This window comes from Acinonyx jubatus, chromosome B3, assembly GCF_027475565.1.
Source record: "Acinonyx jubatus isolate Ajub_Pintada_27869175 chromosome B3, VMU_Ajub_asm_v1.0, whole genome shotgun sequence".
NCBI classification, from domain to species: domain Eukaryota; kingdom Metazoa; phylum Chordata; class Mammalia; order Carnivora; family Felidae; genus Acinonyx; species Acinonyx jubatus.
Window position 1 is genome coordinate 77,085,801 of NC_069386.1, and position 15,849 is coordinate 77,101,649.

At 36.2% G+C, this 15,849-nt stretch overlaps 1 long non-coding RNA gene across 1 annotated transcript in view; it reads right to left on the reverse strand.

The window, feature by feature from the left end:
• Positions 1-629: 629 nt before the first annotated feature.
• Positions 630-15,849, reverse strand: part of LOC113601272 (uncharacterized) — a 100,535-nt gene continuing 85,315 nt past the window's right edge. The window contains exon 6 of the long non-coding RNA XR_008299328.1: positions 630-7,913. This is a non-coding gene — a long non-coding RNA (uncharacterized LOC113601272). The remainder of the gene's footprint in view (positions 7,914-15,849) is intronic.

Genomic DNA, 15,849 nt, shown 5'->3' on the forward strand with positions numbered 1-15,849 from the left:
TATAATAGTTATCCTTGACACTTAAAATGACCACAGTTTTTTTGTTGTTGTTTTTTGTTTTTGTTTTTTTATCTGAAGAGAGAACTGAAAATACATGGACTTGCCTGAATTTTCAATCACGAGTGGGAATTACCATTACTGCATAAGGGGAGATGACAGACAAAAATAATGACACTCTCTGGGTAGCTGCTATTATTACTGATCTTGAAATTGGAGTTTTAACATGTGTATTTGGGAGTGAGAAGTATAATAAATATCCTGTGAGATCTGTTGGTTCAATGTATTAGTTTTTCTCGAAGAAATGGTTAACGAGAGTACTGTATTAAATAAAACAGCAAAATATCCTAAAGATTAGCTTGATACTTGTCCTTTCCAAGAGCTTCATATGTCATGGCAGATCTCCCCTGCCTTACTAAACATGATAGCCCATGTGTCTCTTTTCCTCACTCTCCTGTTCCTGAAATTAGTATCTTCTTTTCTTCCAGCAATGGCTCCTTGCCAAGCACGCACGCGCACATAAACACACACACACACACACACACACACACACACACACACACACACACACCTGATTTATAAATGGAGAGTCTCCAAATGAGAATAAAAATTTCTCCCATATCAAATTTTGAAATACAGTTCCGTAAGTAATGAAAGAAATATAGTGAATATGTTAAGAAGGTTAATCTTACCATGTACAATGGTTTTTAATCTGACCATGTACAATGGTTTTTAAAGGGACCAGCAGAGGGTTGTGTGGGCAGCTCATTAGGTTGAGCATCCAACTTTTGATTTCAGCTCAGGTCATGATCCCAGGATCGTGGGATTGAGTCCCATGTTGGGCTCCAAGCTAAGCATGGAGCCAGCTTGGTATTCTCCCTCTCTCCCTCTACCCCTCTAGTGCACTCTCTCTGTCTCTAAGTTTAAAAAAATAAAAACCAAACAACAACAACAACAAAAATTTAAAGAGAGAATTGAAAGTAACCTAAGCAGAATAGGAGTGATACTCAGTTATATGCAAATGACAGTAACCTTGACAATGAGAACCATGCTTCCTGGATGAGAAAAGGTAAATGACTCATTACAGCTAGAGAGAAAAGGGTCTACTTTTAGAACATTGTAATATTCGTAGGTAAATATAATTTGATGACTTTGAATTTGCATTAACCAAAATATTAGAAATTAAGGCTTTCTCAAATCTCAGTATAGTTTGACAGGTTAGGAAAAGATGATGACACTGTAATCTGAAGATGCCGTTTGAGATCCACATTAACAAACTATTTTAAATAATTATCAAAACACTCCAGATGGGCAAAAACAAGATTCTAATGTACCAAATCATCAATGATCAAGATTTGCCATTTATTGAAAATGTTCCAAAGTTGATCATGGTAACTGAGGCACAAATCTGAATACCTTACAAACCACTGAATTGTGTAATTTTACACGTGTGAATTATATAGTAAGTGGATTGAACCTCAATAAAGCTGTTACCAAAAAAAAAATACTAATAATAATTGCCACTTACACTAAGAATAATTACATTTACATGATACAAGTCAAACACTTTATTTAATTTAGGTTAGGTATCCTACCCATTCAAAATTGCTCCAGTTTATAGAATAATATCATATAAATCATTCAGTACTCATTACCAACTATTAATAGAACATCTAGTATGTAATAGGAGCTCTATTGAGCTCTACAGAAATAGGACTTGCCTTGATACATTGTAATTTAGGATTCTGAAAGATCAATAGAAAATATGAAGTTCTATGACATGTAATACCATAAGGGAAATACCAGATATGGGGTTGGGGGAAGGGTGCACAAGAGAAGAATTTAATTCATATTTGAGGGAACGGTGGCAGTCAGGGAAGTTTCCAGGAGAAAATGGCATTTAAATAAAAACTTTAAGACTCAAAATTAAGCAATAATGATACAAATAAAAAGCAAATCACAATACACATCAGATGGGATGCAGAGGCAAATATCTGAAGACTAAGAAATGTAGTGCATTTGAAGTATTGAGTCAGTGTGAAAAGTACAGGGACATGTGGCAAGAGACAATGCTAGATAAGTGAGAGAGAGAGAGAGAGCTACACGTGAAGTCTGACTCGGTGGCCACTGGGAGGCAGTAAGCAAAGATGAGACAATATTTGATGTGCAGTTTTCAAAGGTGACTCTGGTTTCAATGTTGAGGACAAAATTAAAGGTGAGAGCCTAGAGAGGAAATCGGGGTCCTAAGGGCCTGGGGGATGATTAGAAGTGGGTGGACAGGACTCTTCCCAGATTACTTCTGTTTTTCCTGAGAAGAAGAGGAAGCTTACCTGGGGAGGGGGGAGGGAGCAGGAGGGAGGAGTTTCCAGAGCTGGGTTTGAGGAGAAGCAGTAACTATTTGGTAGTATCACCAAGGAGAGTGTGGTCTATGCCTCACCAAGAAAATACAAAAAGGTTACTGGGTAACAATGATTGCTTGACTGTGTGTTGAGACTAGAATTCAGAGTGGAACCATTAAAGTAACTAATTGTTACCCTATACTCGGCTTTTTTTATCCCCAAAATGTTCCTCTTTCCTTAGTGATCCCTTCTCTTAATGAATGCTGTGAGCACACAGGCAGCTGTCTAGAAACATGGGCTGTTCATCCAGGACTCAGATCCTTACTTTCTCTCTCTCCCCTAGTTCTCAAATTCACCTACTTCCCCACAATTTCATGGTCTCTACCTTGTTGCAGGTCACCTCTAGCCTGACCTGCATTCCTGGAGCAGCTTCCTCCGTGACTTTGCCTTCGGCATCCTTCTCTCTAGTGCCAAGTCCTAATGGGATCCTTTGCTGTCAGCACAGGAAGCTGCTTAAGACTATTATTGCTACTCCGTACGTGACTGTTGTAGTTCAAAGAGGCAAAGAGTGCCTCGTTAGAGAGGCTTTGAGACCCCTTTCTCCCTCTAACACTTCCTATGCCTGATCTCCCTCCCTTAGCCATTAGCTGTCCATTTTGTGGCCTAAGAACAGGAAGAACTGCAATAGAACGAGACAACAAGAGCTGGACATAGAGTCATTACTGAGAGTGAGTGAGGGAGATGCTTCTTCATTTTTGCTATCTTCCTGGAGCCACAGGCAGAATGACTACAAGAGTACTCAATATTGGGTCCACTGGGTAGGCAGTCCCAAAAAAGGGATGCTAGGACACCAGAGAGACCGGAGGACAGCACCTACCATAGTTGTAGGGTTTCAAAGTGGGCAGCTATGCCAAGGTTTGCTGTAACCCAATTCTATTATACCTGCTCAGTATCTGGCAGCTTTTTGATGAGTATTTATCCATCTATCTCCTCAAGTACATTCTATGTACCAAAGTATTTTACCATGCGAATTCTCATATGAGTAAGACCCTGTTCCTGCCCCCACAGTCTTGAGAGAGATATAGCTGCAAACAGACAATACAAGCAGGTCCTGCAAAACTATTTCAATAGACAGTGCAAGCTTCCAAGAGACCAAAGGAAAAGGAACCCAGGAGTGGACTTTACACATATTCTCTAGATAATATAATGTCCAAATTGAAGCCTAAATGACTGGCAAGTATTAGTAGCTTTTTATTGTGTACGCCATGAAAAAGTATGCAATTATAAATTACATATACACACTACTGTCAACAGTTAATAGTTAATGAAGCACAAATGACACATAGAGTGGGGCTTATTGTTAAAGATATTATATGTAATATCCTATGTTTTTTCTGAAGAATTTCAACAATGGGGGTAATACCTACTAATTGTCTTTGTATGTCATGACTGAGAGAAAAACTCACGCAAAAGGCAACGTTCTTTCTTCTTTTCTTGTCATATGCTTGTGCTTGCAATAGTTTTAAGTATTTAAAGTAGTTTTAAGTTTAGAGATACTGATATTAAGTTTAAGTATTAGTTATTCGTGTTAGTTATTACTTACTAATATTTAAGTATTAGTTATTAGTATAAATTATAATTACACCCCATTTACTCCCTGTCTTTAAGAGCTCTTGAATCTTCTCTATACCCTATCCCAGCATTTTCCCCCATTGATGTATTTCCTACTTCTCCAGTGTCCACTGATCAAAAGTGCTTTTTTTACTTCACTTTGCTGCCAAGTAGGGATCTGACAATGGCTAGCGAGTAAGCTTGAAATAAGTAATGGTGAGAAATCAGTCACACCACTTTGGCCACACATTTAAGCCATGTCTTCCAACCCATGTCTGACTTTTGGATACATCTCTCTGTTGGTTCTACAGCACGGAGGGAAAAAGGATGTTATATATTGGTGTGCCAAAATCACACAATGTACACAAAGCGAAATGTCCTAAGAGTCGTTTATGTTTTGAGAAGGTGTCAAAATAGTAATTTAACATTAGAAATATATAAATAATATAATTAGTGCTTTATGAAATGCATTTGTTCAACAACTACCTCCTGAGTCCCCACGACATGTTGGGCACCAAGGATACAAGTAAGAAAAAAAAACAGACACAATCCCTATAGTTACAGAGCTTGGAGTTTAGTGGAAGAAACAGATACTAATCAAGTTATCAAAAATATGAAACTACAGTGGTGATACTCATTAAAAAGTAATGCTGTTACATGATGTTTGGCAAGTACCTTATAAAGCACTCAAGCTAGTCAGAAAGGTCAGGAAGGCTTCCCTAAAGGAAATGGAAACTGGGCTTAGGTGTGAAGAAACATCTTTCCAGTTGAGGGGATTAATATGGATTCAGTACCCACAGGGCAGGTCCCAATTATATCATTTCAAATCTCTGATTTTCCCCTTCTGAATGAGTTTGTTAGAAAGAAAAAACAAAAGCAGATATGTATATATAGGTCACATGAGACTTAAGAAGCTCCTTCCCAATATAGCTAGCAGGACAGAATACCTAATCCTGAAGCTAGCTAAGAAAACCTTGCTCAAAATATCACTACCAATGGGCCAAAAATCCAATGTCAGTATGTGTCATCAGCCTGGAAATGTAGGAGTTAAAGAATGAGTATTAGGAAAGCAGTTAGTATACTGTAGCTAGCGACAGGAGTAAAAAAAACATTGGAAAGATAAACTAATCTCAACCTTTCTGACACGTATGGGTTTTTCAGAATTCCAGTGAGTCCTCGTGGTTGGGCATAGCCTTAAAGAATGTTTTCATTAACTTCTACAGACTTACCTTGGCACCTAAATGCTAAACTATGGTTATTTCCTGGGATGAAACTGTTTCTGCATCTGCACATGCAGCTGTATCCAGCAAATCACTGAACCCTAAAGCAAACTGAAAAAAAGCCATGACCTACGCAAAACAAAACCGGAAACTTTTTCCAACAAATGCATGCTTACAAAAACAATTTCTAAAGTAGGTATTATATATGCCAGAGTGTTACCATGGTTTAATTGTGGTATTTATTTGTTCCTTTAAGGTATTATTAATTTTCCTATTTTTAAAGTCCCTATACAGTTGTAGAATACAAGATTATTTTGATTATGTAATAACTTGTAAATGCAATAAAATGTTATTTTGAAAGCATCATGCCCCCCTGCATGTTACTGCTCCCCAAAGGACCTAAATAATTTTTATCAATAGCATGTCCTCCAATTGCCACTTACCAAGTGAGAAACTTAACCTAAAAAAAGAACTTTAATAAAGTCAAATCTAAAATCACTGTGCTAAAAAAATTAAAATAAAATAAAATCGCTGTGCTTCATTCAATGCAAACATGACATTTAAATTAATAGCATCTATCTCTATCCCTTAGGACATGAAAGTTTTACAACTACAGATGGTATATATTTATTTCTGCCTTTCTTGTTCTGATGTAGACACACTGTTAATGGGAATTTTTAACTAGTGACCTTGCTACTGTTTACTTCATCACCACCATGTTGAATTTAAAAATTAGTATGGGCTTAGTAAAGCCCATTACATCATTAAGGAAGTATCAAGAAAATCAATAGTGATACAGAAGCTTTACTCTGTGAATAATACCCATGATGCCTTTCTTTCCTAAACCAGTTCTAATCATGAAAAGGGAAACGTATGTAAAATGTTTTTCACCTGTGTCAAAAAGTATCTCAGCTTCCGGGATATTTTGTAAGCTTTATAAGCATGAGAAATATCGCATATAAATGATATCACACCCTACATTTTAGCTAGTTATGCCTAAATCCTTTGTTGATTATAGGCCATATAACTTCAGGCAGACAAAAGAAAAATAATCCCTATCATGTTGAATGCCAGTCTGTGGTGTTTATGAGTACCGCCTGCTGTGTTAAATGACTCAAACATCTGTCAGGTGTGCTACATTATAGCCACAGGAAAATCTCAGTACAGGTTGTGTGCCAGGCAAAATGCTTTGTCTAAGACCTTGTCAATCCTGCTGATGGATGAGTTCAGTATTCTAATGAGTAAGAATCTAAATATGTTTCTACTTTGCCAGATCTCCAGATCACATCAGGAGGCACCAATCTCAGACAATTGGAAAGAATAAGATCATTTTTAAAGGACAGTACTTCTCCTGACACGTACAAATGTGTGGGTTTTAAGCTATCCTGGTGAGATGGTCTCTTACCCCTTTGTAATCCCTGTCTTAAAAGCTTCATTTAACAGACTAATTTCCGTTTACTCAAAACAAATTAATTCCAAACAATTTGAAAAGGCTACCATACTTTTGAAGAGCATTAGTTACTGTTAGCTTTACATTTTTCATACTACAATGTCTACGATCGATGAGTTTGAAGACATATTATTTAGTGAATTCTATTTTAAGCTATGCCAAGCCACTAAATTAGAAGAAATTGTTTTGGTAGGATACTATATATATGTTCTATGTGGATAACTTGTAAGTAATAAATCCAACCACTTTTCTCATGGCCTTTCATATTCTGATATAAAAACAGAGCTTTTGTTTTTTATCTGACTTGGTGAAGAGCATTATAGTAAACATATTGCCTATTATATTGCAACTATTTGCTTAAAAATTGTATGATATTCCTGTAATAGTCTACATAAAGATTTGAATCCTGTCCTTAATAATAATGTAAAGGAGGTTCATATTTTGTACAACTGACATTCAAAATTCACTATATTTAAACTCTACATAACATCTAGCATGAATCCTTGTAAATTCTATTCCAGATGAGACAAAAACATATCTATAAGAGATATAGTGAGATGAACAAAGATAATAAAAACAATGAGCCACCAGTTAGCAATTACAAGTCAATCTTTCTCTATTCAAAATGTTATACTACTTAACATAATATATGGAAAAACTCACTAAGAATATTATTTCTTTCCAAGGAGACAACTATAATTTCAAGTAATGCCCTCAAAATAACCTATATATTAGCCTTTAAAATTAGACCAACAGAGTTTTGAGGCCAGTGATTTAGCAGCACATCAAAAATGAAATTTTAATAGCATTTATAGGTAGTAAATATGGAAATTATTAATCACACAAAAGGAGATTTCTCTGGGTCATTTACTGATTCACCCATTCATTGATTTATTCCTATTCTCACTGAAACTACAGAAAGAATACTGAAAGTTCTAAATCTCTGGCTAGATTTTACCATTTTGCCAGTTGGGTCAATTTATAAATTAAAGTTATGTTGTAATCATCAGAAATGCTTATGTCATGGTAAGACTTAATTTTTAGTTTCCCAACCTTTTGATTGATTAAAGTTGTACATATATAGATATTTACTATAGAACATTTGGGAAAAAAAATTTGATAAAGATGGGGGTGTACCTGGGTGGCTCAGCATCCAACTTTTGATTTTGGCTCAGGTCACAACTTCATGGTCCTGAGATCAAGCCCCCATGGGGCTCCACAATGGGCCTGGAGTCTGCTTAAGATTCTGTCTCTCCCTCCACCTCTGCCCCTCCTCTTCTCATGCTTTCACTCTTTCTGAAAAAATAAAAATAAAAAAATAAATGAAAAGTCTACAATTTCCTTTATTTTTTAAGTTTATTTCTTTTGAGAGAGAGAGAGAGAGCGAGCGAGAGAGTGAGAGCACTATAGCCCAAGTCAGGGAGGGGCAGAGAGAGAAGGATAGAGAATGCCAAACAGGCTCCATGCTGTCATCACAAAGCCTGACATGGACTTGAACCCACTAATGTGAGATCATGACCTGAACCAAAACCAAGAGTCTGAGGCTTAACCAACTAAGCCACCCAGTCACGCCCACACATTAATTAAAAAAACATGGGAATTAAAATAAAGTGATCAACAATTTTACCGCCCACATTTAAAAAAAACCACCCCCACTACTACAGTGCAGATTCGTCCATCAGTTGACATATATACATAGTCCATATCTGATCTTTGTGCTCTGCACCAATGAAATATAAACAAAATACCCATTGTAGAAATATGAGTAAAAGACTTGATTAGGCAACTAAAAAAGAGGCTAACCAAACAGCCAACATGAAAAAGGTGGCAAACTTCATTAGTCATGAGGGGAATAAAAATTAAAACAATAGTCTCTAGAGTGGCTACATGAAAAAGGAAAGAAAACTCCAAGTGATAGAAACAATAAGGAGAAACTAAAACTTGCTTACAATACTAGAAGGAATGTGCATTGGTCTAATGACTCTGAAAATTGTTAGACAGGGTCTCCTAAAACTAATTACATGCATAGTTTTTGATTCAACAATTAATCTCATAGATGTACATATACTCAATAGAAGCAAAATATGTATGTTCACCAAACTCATGTACAAGAATATATAGCTCTATTCACATTAGAGCCAAACCAGAAACATCCCAAATATTCAATAGCGGTAGAATTAATAGCAATGTATAGATAAATAATATTCTCTTCAGCAGTAAGAATGAACAAACTATATCCAAAACAACATGGAAGTTTTTCAAACATACTGATGAGTCAAACAAGACAAATACCAAAGTTGAAAACAAGTACGTGGAGAAAAAGAAAAAGCATGATGCACCATCCAGATTCTGCCCCACTGATTACCCTTATAGAATAAAAGTCATAAACTGCTGGGAGAAGGGCAGCAAACCCTTTGCCCTTTAAAGTACTATTAAAAAGGTCTCCTTATGACATTGGTATATCTGAAGGAGGAAACAATAGTCCCTCTACCCATGTGGGAGGAGAAAACTAAATTCTGAGCTGAAGAGTGAAAGATCACTGAAAAAGTCCCCTCATCCCCAAAAGAATCTAGGGGTATAGTGCCAACCTAATATCAATGCCAAAGCAGAAGAAAGGAGAAAGTCTTCCTCTTCCTGCCCCTACCACCAAACTACCAGAACATCAAGTAACAGAAGTACTCTGCTGCTAAGAAAGATTCAAGAAGATCAAGACCCTCTCTGGTACACAAGTTCAAAGACCTAAAGCTGATGAGAAAGCAAATATTGAGAAAAACCCTCTGGCAAACCAGCCCCCACCTTAAACACAAGGTAATGCTAAAGGAGTTTGAAGCAGGCAGTCCACAGAGGTTGACCATAGCAACAAAAGAGACCAACTTCGGTTCAATTTCTGACAAATTGGTCCAACCCTCCACCGAGAGGCCTAGCAAAAGAAGATATGGACCCATATTTCTTTTCACCTACTCATCTTAGTTTCCATTAGTCTACATAAAATACCAGTTGTCAACAAAAAATTAAAAGCATAAAAGGAATAAAAAAAATTTCCTTTCAAGAGATAAGACAATCAACAAGACGTCTTAAATATGAGAATTGTAACACAGAAAATGTAAAGTAACTCGACATGCTTGCATAGAAACATACACGCAGAAGGTCTGACAGGTCTATCAGTAGACTCAACTCAGCACTGGAAACAATTAGTGAACTTGAAAACAGATCAACAGAGATAACTCAAACGGAAACATTAACAGGAAAGAGTAGAAAAGAAAAAAATTAGAGCTCTGAGACAGTATCAACAGACTGATGTGTAGGCTATTGGAATGATAAAAGGAGATAGAAAGGAAACTGAGAAAAGTAACCATTTGAAGAAATAATGGCTGACAATTTTCCAAAACACTTATCCAAGAACTCAATGAACATTAAGCATAAATTAGGATAAATACAACACACACACACACACACACACACACACACACACACACACACACACATCATATTCAAACCCTTCAAAAGCAAAGAGAGTATCTTTTAAAAAGCCCAAGATTAAAGGTACATAACATAGATAAGGCACAAAGGTGAGAATTACAGCAAACATCACCAGAAACAATACAAGCCACGTAAAAATATAGTGACACCTTTCAAGTGCTGAAAGAAAAAAAAAGAAACTTAACTACAAATTCTATACTCTTAAAATATATTCTGAAAATAAAAGTGAAAATAAAAACTTTATCTGAGAAAAAAAAACTTGGAAAATCTATTGCCAGCTGATCTATATTATGACAAGTGTTAAAGGAAATGTTCCAGGCAGAAGAAATGATATCAGAGAAAACCTTAAATCTACATCAAGAAATAAAGAAAACTCACTGGCACAAATGAAAGTAAAGGTAAAACTCATTTGTCTTGTTTCTAATTGTCTTAAAAGATGAATTTCTAACCAAACAAAAACAGGAATTCTTTATTGTACATCCATAGCATAGGTACAAGCTTAAATTTCTAAATTAATAGTGCAAAAGAAGAGAGGAAAAAATTTAGCCTATCCCCCTTTGTGGTCCTTAAACTACATATGGAGTGGTTTAATATTATTTGAAGATAGATGCTGACCAATTAAAGATACATATTGTAAATTCTAACGCAACCCCTGAGGGGGAAAAAAAAAAGTAAGAGATATGAATAAGACAGTAACAGAATAAAGGGGAGTTATAAAAATTACTCAATCCAAAAGAAGCTATAAAAGAGAAAAAAATATAATTATCAGATGACACTAAAACAAAACTGTTAGGAGGATGGCAGATTTTAATCCAACCACATCAGTACACATTGAGGCAAAAATATTGGAAAAGATAGGTCATGTAAAAACTCATTAAAATAAAGATGAAATAGTTATATTTATAAAGTTATACAATTATATTTTATAGTTATATAGTTATATTTATAAAGTCAATATCCAAGAAGAATTCATAATCTTAAATGTGTATAGAACTACAGAGCTTCACAACCCATGAAGCAAAACTTATAGAACAGAAAGGACAAAGAGAAAACCCACGGTTAACAGTTGGAGATTTTGACACTTCTCTCTCGTAACCGAGAGAAAAAGTAGACAGAAGTTCAGTAACTACAGAGAAGATCTGAACAATGCCATTAATCATCTTGACGTATTTGCCATTTAGAGAACATTCCACTAAGTAATAGCAGAATATACATTATTTTCAAAGGTATGTGAAACACTTTCCAAAACACCAAATAAAACCAAACCTCAACAAAATTAAAGAATTGATTTACACAATGATGTTTTCTAACAATCATAGATTAAAATGAGGAATCAGGGAGCCTGGGTGGCTCAATCGGTTAAGCGTCCGACTCTTGATTTCGACTCACATCGTGATCTCAGGGTTTGTGAGATTCAGCCCCACATGCACTGTACCATCAGTGCAGAGCATGTTTGGGATTTTCTCTCACCCTCACTCTGCACCCCTCCCCCCCACCTAGCACATGTGTGTGCTTGGTCTATCTCTGTCTCAAAATAAACAAACATTTAAAAAATAAAATTAGGAACAGCAAAAAAAAAAAATCTGGAAAATCCCTCCAATATTTGAAAATGAACACAATTCTAATGGGTCATGAGGGTCAAAAATAACCTAACAGAGTTAAATATATTTTGCACTGAATGAAAGTAAGAATGTGGTAGGTGATGCTGGAAGCTAAAGCAGTGCTTGGGGAAAATGTATACATCAAATGCTTGCCTTAGATGAGCTAAAAATATCTTAAATCAATATTCCATAGTTTCCACTGTAAGAAACTTAAGAATAAAAGAGAAAATTGTCTCAAGCAAGTAGAAGAAAGAAATTAAGTACAAGCAGAAATCAATGAAAATGGTAACAATAGAAAAAAACACACAAAATACTTGTTCTGTGGTGGGACGGAGTGTTGGGAGGGGGGACGATCAGTAAAACTGATAAGCCTCTAGCCAGGCAAACCAAAAGAGACAGAAAGAGAGAAAGAGAGAGAGAAAGAGAGACATAAAGAGAAAGAAAACATACACATTAAAATGTCAGAAATCCAAGAGACAATATCATGACAGGTTAATAAGAACACTACAAACAACTCGACACCCATAAAATCAACCACTTAGATGAAGTATTAAAGTCATTAAAAAAATCCAAACTCCAAAATCTCACTCAAGAGTTAGATGAATTGATTATTTCTAAATCTATTAAAGAAACTGAAATTATACTTTAAAACTATCCAACAAACCAAGCTGCAGGCAGATGGTTTTGTTAATGAATTTTCATCAACTGATCAATATAGAACCTTGTTTTAGTGTGTTTCTGTTTTATGATACCTCATTTACTTTTTTTTTCCTCTTCTTGATTCACCATCTCTTTATAGGAGTTTTATTTTCTTTTTTATTTAAATTCCAGTTAGTTAACACAGAGTGCAATACTGGTTTCATGAGTAGAATTCAGTGATTCATCACCTACATCCAACACCCAGTGTTCATCATAACAAGTGCCCTCCTTAATACCCATTATCCATCTACCCCATCCCCCATCTACTTCCTTCCACCAACCCTCATTTTGTTCTCTATCTTTAAGAGTCTCTTGTGGTTTCATTCAGCGCAATCCCAATTAAAATAGCACCAGCATTCTTCACAGAGCTTGAACAAACAATACTAAAACAGGTATGGAACCCCGCATAGCCAAAGTAATGTTGTAAAAGAAAACCAAAGCTGAAAGCATCATAATGCCAGATGTTAGCCTGTATTACAAAACTGTAACCATCACGACAGTATGGTATTGGCACAAAAACAGACACACAGACCAATAGAAGAGAGAACCCAGAAATAGACCCACAAAGATATGGCCAACTAATCTTCAATAAAGCAGGAAATAATATTTGAAAAAAAAAAACAATCTCTTAAGCAAATAGTGCTGGGAAAACTGGACAACAACATGCAGAAGAATGAACCTGGACCACTTTCTTGCACCATACGCCAAAATAAATTCAAAATGGATGAAAGACCTCAATGTAAGACAGAAGCTATCAAAATCCTCGAGGAGAAAGCAGGCAACAGCCTCTTTGACCTCGGTCGCAGCAATTTCTTATTCAACACGTCTCCGGAGGCAAGGGAAACAAAAGCAAAAATAAACTATTAGGACCTCATCATGATAAAAAGCTTCTTCACAGCAGAAGGAAACAATCAAAGCTAAAAGACAACTGACAGAATGGGAGAAGATATTTGCAAATGGCCCATCAGTTAAAGGGTTAATATCAAAAGTCTATAAAGAATTTACCAAACTCAACACAACAAAAAACGAATAATCCAGTGAATGGGCAGAAGACATGAATAGACATTTTTCCAAAAAAGACATCCAGATGGCCAACAGACACATGAAAAGATGCTCAATATTGATCATCATCATGGAAATACAATCAAAACCACATTGAGATACCACCTCACACCCACCAGAGTGGCTAAAATAAACGACTCAGGAAACGACAGATGTTGGTGAGGATCCAGAGAAAGAGGGTCTATTTTGCACTGCTGGTGGGAATGCAAACTGGTGCAACCACTCTGGAAAAAAGTATGGAGGTTCCTCAAAAAATTAAAAATAAGACTACCCCATGACCCACCAATTGCACTACTAGGTATTTATCCAAGGGATACAGGTATGCTGTTTCAAAGGGGCACATGCACCCCAACGTTTACAGCAACACTATCAACAATAGCCCAAGTATGGAAAGAACCCAAATGTCCATCAACAGATGAACGGGTAAAGAAGATGTGGTATATACACACAAGGGAATACTACTCAGGGATGAAAAAGAATGAAATCATGCCATTTGCAACAATGTGAACGAAACTGGAGGGTATTATTCTAAGCAAAGTCAGTCAGTCAGAGAAAGAGATCATAGGATTTCCCTCATGTGTGGAATTTGAGAAACTTAACTGAAGATGTGGGGTCTTTCAAACAGGGAAGCAAACCATAAAAGACTTTTAAATAGAACAATCTGAGGGTTGATGGCAGTGGGGGTTAAGGGAGTGGAGAATGTCTGTGATGGGCATTGAGGAGGGCACTCATTGGGATGGGCACTGGGTATTGTATCTAAGTGATGAATCACGGGAATCTACTCCTCAAGCCAAGACTCTGCTGTATGTTAACTTGACCAAAAAAAAAAAGTCTCTTATGGTTTGTTTCCCTCTTTTTTTCTCTTCCTATATGTTCATCTGTTTTGTTTCTTAAATTCCAGAAATGAGTGAAATTGCATGGTATTTGTCTTTCTCTGCTTGACTTGCTTAGTTTAGCTTAATACTCTCTAGCTCTATCCATGTCATTGTAAATGGCAAGATTTCATTCTCTTTGATGGCTAATATTCCATCACATACATACGTGCTTTATCCATTCATCAGTTGATGGACATTCAGACTCTTTCCATAGTTTGTCTATTTTTGATAATGCTTCTATAAACATTAGGGTGCATGTACCCCTTTGGATCTGTATTTTTGCATTCTTTGGTTAAATGCCTAGTAGTACACTTGCTGGATCATAGGGTAGTTCTATTTTTAACTTTTTGGGAAAACTCCATAGTGTTCTCCAGAGTGGCTGCACCAATTTTCATTCCCACCAACAGTGTAAGAGGGTTCCCCTTTTTCTATATCCTCACCAACATCTGTTGTTTCCTGTGTTAATTTTAGCCATTCTGACAGTTGTGGGGTAGTATCTCATCGTGGTTTGATTTGTATTTCCTTGATGATGAGTGATGTTGAGCATCTTTTCATCTTCCTGTTAGCTATCTTTATGTCTTCTTTGGAAAAATGTTATGACACCTTATTTAATATATATTGTTCATCCATTAACACTGGACCCACTGACCAAAAGCAGTATCCTTCTACCCTGAACAAAGCTTGATGTTTCACATCTGTTTCTTCTGTGAGTCCTATGACTCAGGAACACAAGACAGTATTTCAGCAGTATGCTTAAGGGACATTTTAAACAGTAAAATCACCAACAAAAAGTACAAAAATGTGAATAACATGAAAATAAACAGACCATGAAAATGATGCTTGTTTATAATTTGAGAGCCTGAAGAGGAAGGTGAAACATCACCTCATTTGACCTCAGCTGGGACCTTTTACACTGGCTGAGCTAAATTTTTTGCTGTTCTGTGCATGTCTGAAAATGTTGCAAAAGCACCACAAATTTTGATTTGGGGGTTAGAGATAAATTTTAGCAAGTAGGCAAATTCACAAACATGGAATCTACAAATAATGAGGACTGACTATAATTCACCATATCCACAGAACAAGATGAAAAACCCTGTTATTATCTCAATAGATGCAGAAAAAGCTTTTGACAAATTCAACACCCCTTCATGATAAAACCTTCAGTAAACCGGTAATAGAAAGGAACATTCTCAAGTTGACCAAGGGCACCCACCAAAAAAATTACAGCTAAAATGATCCTTAATAGTAAAAGACTAAATGCTTCCTTTCCCTCTGGGAACAACACAGAGATTTCTGCTTTTACCACTCCTAGTAAGCATTGCATTGGCTATCCTACTCAGCACATTAAGTAAGACAAAAAGAGACACACAGATTAAAAAAAATAATAAATACAATTGTCGCTATTCTTAGAAAATGAGACTGTCTACCTAGAAAACTCCAAAGAATCTTAAAAAAAAAGTAACTAGCACTTTTTTAAAAAGCAAGTTTATCAAGGTTGAGCCTTATGAGGACAAC